We start from the raw sequence: 6,000 nt of genomic DNA, 5'->3' as shown, positions 1-6,000 counted from the left end.
GACAGCTGAGCAAGTGAAATAACCTTTTGTTTATCAATCACATTCTATTATATCTGAAATTATTATGGTTTTAATGAACGTCATATCAGAGAGAACACAACATTTCAATTTGTCACCTTGTGCTTAAAGGTCTGTACCTGTCCAGCCTGACAGAAGTTTAAGAGGGTGAAGACTGTGATGCAGGAGTTTTGCCCTGATAAGTTGTTTTGGAATGGTTGCTTTATTTGACCACAGCAGAGTTCAATATTATAGAATGTGTGTCATTATCCTTACAAATATGAAAATCAGCATACTGACTGACACAGATATGGGTAAGAATGACGTAATCCTCTCTAACACTTTAAATGTTAGGGGTGGACCTCATCGGACCCGTCATGAAATCCAGGAATGGCAACAGCTAGTGTCTGACGAGGACCGATTACTTTACCAAGTGAGTGGAGGCAATACTCTCCTCTTAAGCTGTTTGGTCTATGGATAGACCCAGACCGCTTCTAAACCGCTTCTATCTTTTTGGTCTTTTGCTGTAGACATAGCCTATCACTAATATTCTAAATTGCGGAGCATTTAATAAAACAACCATATTTTCCTGTGATAGTGACACTTGCTTTTCATTTAAAAGTGAATGTTTTCATAGGCCTACCAAGAACCCATGTTGAGGCTGAGCAAGACCTTCAATAGGCTAGAAGATTATGCAGAAATAATCGTGGAGTTAATCATTTCTATAGCCTAGATCGCTTTATATAATCTGGACTGTTGTTTTTTCTAAGGCTAAGCAAACAAGGGCTAGTATATGCTTTTTGCCCGTCTCTATAGCAAGGGTTAGGCCTATATCCTCACATACCCCCTCAATTCAAGCCCTGCTTTTAACCATAAGACATCTCCACAACGTATAGCTTAAGGATTGCATGGTGAAAGTGATTGTGTCTGTTACACCAGTAAATTTGTAGTAAACTTGAAACTCTTGGGGAAAAACTTAGTTAAATCATGACATCAGTGATTTTCAGGTCAGAAAGTCAGTGAAAGATGCCAAAGTTTCTGAATTGGAATGCCGAGTTGGATGATAGTTCAAAACTATTTTTCCCAGTCTGAGCTCTTTTTTCCCAAATTCTCAGTTATCTTGAACGCACTGAAGTTGGAAGGAAGAGATTGGCAACAACAAAAAAATTGTGCAAAAGCATGTCCATGTAGACGTTTGTAAGGCGTTCATGGTGAGATACTTAATAATAAACTAAACAGACACTTAAACTTACACGTGACACGTTAAGTGTCGCGTGTACACGACGTGAAAGCATGATGTACACGTAGATGTCATGTAAATCAAATAACATTTTATTAGTCACATGCACATGGTTAGCAGATGTTATTGCGAGTATAGCGAAATGCTTGTGCTTCTAGTTCCGACAGTGCAGCAATATCTAACATGTAATCTAACAATTCCACAACTGCCTAATACACACAAATCTAAGTAAAGGAATGGAATAAGAATATATACATATAAATATATGGATGAGCAATGACAGAGCGGCATAGGCAAGATGCAATAGATGGTATAAAATATAGTATATACATATGAGATGACAAATGCAAGATATGTAAACATTGTTGAAGTGGCATTATTAAAGTGACTAGTGATCCATTTATTAAAGTGGCCAATGATTTCAAGTCTGTATGTAGGCAGCAGCCTCTCTGTGTTAGTGATGGCTGTTTAACAGTCTGATGGCCATGAGATAGAAGCTGTTTTTCAGTCTCTCGGTCCAAGCTTTGATGCACCTGTACTGACCTCGCCTTCTGGATGGTAGCGGGGTGAACAGGCAGTGGCTCGGGTGGTTGTTGTCTTTGATGACCTTTCTGGCCTTCCTGTGACATCGGGTCCTGTAGGTGTCCTGGAGGGCAGGTAGTTTGCCCCCGGTGATGCATTGTGCAGACCGCACCACCCTCTGGAGAGCCTTGCGGTTGTGTGCGGTGCAGTACCAGGTGGTAATACAGACCGACAGGATGCTTTCAATTGTGCATCTGTAAAAGTTTGTGAGGGTTTTAGGTGACAAGCCACATTTCTTCAGCCTCCTGAGGTTGAAGAGGCGCTGTTGCGCCTTCTTCACCACACTGTCTGTGTGGGTGGACCATTTCAGTTTGACCGTGATGTGTACGCCGAGGAACTTAAAACGTTCCACCTTCTCTACTGCTGTCTCGTCGATGTGGATAGTGGGGTGCTCCCTCTGCTGTTAACTGAAATCCACGATCATCTCTTTTGTTTTGTTGACATTGAATGAGAGGTTGTTTTCCTGATACCACACTTCGAGTGCCCTCACCTCCTCCCTGTAGGCTGTCTCGTCATTGATGGTAATCAAGCCTACTACTGTTGTATCGTCTGCAAACTTGATGATTGAGTTGGAGGCGTGCATGACCACACAGTCATGGGTGAACAGGGAGTACTGGAGGGGGCTGATCATGCACCCTTGTGGAGCCCCAGTGTTGAGGATCAGCGAAGTGGAGATGTTGTTTCCCACCTTCACCATCAGGGGCAGCCCGTCAGGAAGTCCAGGACCCAATTGCATAGGGCGGGGTTTAGACCCAGGTCCTCACTATGCTGTTAAATGCTGAGCTATAGTCAATGAACAACATTCTTAAATAGGTATTCCTCTTGTCCAGATGGGATAGGGCAGTGTGCAGTGTGATGGCGATTGCATCGTCTGTGGACCTATTGGGACGGAAAGCAAATTAAAGTGGGTCTAGGGTGACAGGTAAGGTGGAGGTGATATGATCCTTGACTAGCCTCTCAATAGCACTTCATGATGACAGAAGTGAGTGCTACGGGGCGATAGTCATTTAGTTCAGTTACCTTTGCCTTCTTGGGTACAGGAACAATGGTGGCCATCTTGAAGCATGTGGGGACAGCAGACTGGGATAGGGAGAGATTGAATATGTCCGTAAACACACCAGCCAGCTGGTCTATGCATGCTCTGAGGACGCGGCTAGAGATGCCGTCTGGGCCGGCAGCCTTGCGAGGGTTAACACGTTTGAATGTCTTACTCACGTCGGCCACGGAGATGGAGAGCCCACAGTCCTTGGTAGCAGGCCTCGTCGATGGCACTGTATTATCCTCAAAGCGGGCAAAGAAGGTGTTTAATTTGTCTGGAAGCAAGAGGTCGGTGTCTGTGAAGAGGCTGGTTTTCCTTTTGTAGTCCATGATTGTCTGTAGACCCTGCCACATATGTCTCGTGTCTGAGCCGTTGAATTGCGACTGCACTTTGTCTCTATACTGACATTTCGCTTGTTTGATTCCCTTGTGGTGGGAATAACTACACTGTTTGTATTCGGCCATATTCCCAGTCACCTTTCCATGGTTAAATGCGATGGTTCGCGCTTTCAGTTTGGTGCGAATTCCGCTATCTATCTACGGTTTCTGGTTAGGGTAGGTTTTAATAGTCACAGTAGATACAAGTAGATATGCACTTCCTTATAAACTCACTTACCGAATCAGCATATACGTCAATATTATTCTCTGAGGCTACATGTCCCAGTCTGCGTGATCAAAACAATCTTGAAGCGTGGATTCCGATTGGTCAGACCAGTGTTGAATAGTCCTTAGCACGGGTACATCCTGTTTGAGTTTCTGCCTATAGGAAGGGAGGAACAAAATGGAGTTGTGGTCAGATTTGCCAAAAGGAAGGCGGGGGAGGGCCTTGTATGCATCGCGGAAGTTAGAGTAGCGGTGATCCAGTGTTTTTCCAGGGCGGGTGCTACAGTCAATGTGCTGATAGAATTTAGGTAGCCTTGTTCTCAAATTTGCTTTGTTAAAATCCCCAGCTACAATAAATGCAGCCTCGGGATATATAGGTTTCCAGTTTGCATAAAGTCCAGTGAAGTTCCTTGCGGGCTATCGTGGTATCGGCTTGAGCGGGGATATACATGGCTGTGACAATAACCGAGGAGAATTCCCTTGGGAGATAATACAGTCAGCATTTGATTGTGAGGAATTCTAGGTCAGGTGAACTAAAGGACTTGACTTCCTGTATGTTTTTACAATTACACCATGAGTCGTTAATCATCTAACATACTCCCCCGGGCTTCTTCTTCCCAGAGAGATGTTTATTCCTGTCGGCACGACGCACAAAGAATCCAAGTGGCTGTATCGACTCCGACAGCATATCCAGAGAGAGTCACATTTCCGTGAAACAGAGTATGTTACAATCCCTGATGTCTCTCTGGAAAGCAACCCTTGCCCTTATTTCGTCTATCTTGTTATCTAGAGACTGGACATTAGCGAGTAATATACTCGGAAGTGGTGGGTGGTGTGCGCACCTCCGAAGTCTGACCAGAAGATCGCTCCATCTACCTGTAAACGTTTTTAAGTCGTTCGTGGTGAGATCTTTCATAAAAAAATACAAGCAAACTGACACTGTGTACGTGTCGGCAGTTTGACATCTTAGAAAAAAGTTGTCCCCATTGACAGTCCATGTTTATTCATGACGGTATCTAATGGCGTTAGGTGACTTGGTGAGAGGTATCAGTAGCTTCAGTGGCTGAATTCTGGCCTGAATCACTCCCCATAGGTGTGTGTGCGTTGAGAGCACTTGTTGAGAGAGTGCTGCAGCAGAGGCAGCTGAGTCATGGAGACAGAGCAGCACACAAGCATGTCTTGACAACTTTTTACAAGTTGTAGGTAGGCTATTTAGATTGGTCATTATGGAGACACCCTTTTTCCACAAAACATATTAACACACTAGAACTGATATAATGGTAACAAAGCATTGGAAAACGACTTCAGGTGCAATAGGGCTCTTTAGATAAATTCGCTCAGAGGTGGTTTAAAGTAAACTGCATTCTAATGTTGTCTTTTCTTATCGATAATATTAAGCGAAGGATTTTACTCATGCTCAGTTCTAGGGTCTGGAGCGATGAGTGAGTGGAAGTTATGGAACTCCCTCACGTGCATGTTTTATGAGGAAAAAGTCCACAATGAAAAGTACATTAAAAATGTGGAGAATGATAGGCTACATTGCATCTGTTGGCCATCAAGTAGGCTTTTAATTTCTATGCCATTACAGGCTACTGTAGCCTACCATTTGATACAATAAATATAATGAAATGATGAGATCACTGGAGTCATTGCAAATCAATTTGTGCAACTTGTGTAGCCTACTTGGAGCTGGCAAATGGATTTAATAAATAGCCTATAACTCAGTTTGTTGTTGTAGCCTTGTGTTATTATGCAATTATTAATGGCCATTTTTAGTTAATTAAATTGGGAGTTATCAATTGTGATCATGGTCACAGCTCTATCGTAAATGTATCATTCTCCACATTTAATGTCAGTTTCATCGTGGACTTCGGCATGTTGGCCTATCAGGGCCAATAGGCTACCTACATCTAGCTCAGCAAACCTTGGCAAAGTTGAATTGCAATTATAAACCCAGATTTTTGTCAGTAGCCTATGCCTATTGAAATAACAAGTCAATCTCGCAAATAATCAATTTATAACTGTTTGTAGTTTAGCATCTGGCACATAATAACAGCACAATTGCCAGCAAACAGCCCACCATTTGTTTTTTGAAGTTCGTCCAAGTGTTTCTTGCCAATTTTCATCACTCAAACTCTCCTGTTAGATTTATCTATAGTTATGCATATGAGCAAACAGGATTTATTTAAGTAATAATGCATGAGGGGGTGTGGTATATGGCCAATATACCATGGCTAAGGGATGTTCTTATGCACGACGCAACACGGACTGCCTGGATACAGCCCTTAGCCGTGGTATATTGGCCATATACCACAAAACCCTGAGGTTACAATTATAAACTGGGTGGTTTGAGCCCTGGATGCTGATTGGTTGAAAGCCATGGTATATCAAACATATACCACGGGAATGACAAAAACGAACTTTTTACTGTTCTAATTACATTGGTAACCAGTTTATAATAGCAATAAGGCACCTCAGGTGTTTGTGGTATATGGCTAATATACCACGGTTAAGGGCTATGAACAGCCCTTAGCTGTGGT

The sequence above is a fragment of the Salmo salar genome, chromosome ssa03, assembly GCF_905237065.1.
Source record: "Salmo salar chromosome ssa03, Ssal_v3.1, whole genome shotgun sequence".
Taxonomy (NCBI): Eukaryota; Metazoa; Chordata; class Actinopteri; order Salmoniformes; family Salmonidae; genus Salmo; species Salmo salar.
This window is presented reverse-complemented; position numbering follows the sequence as displayed.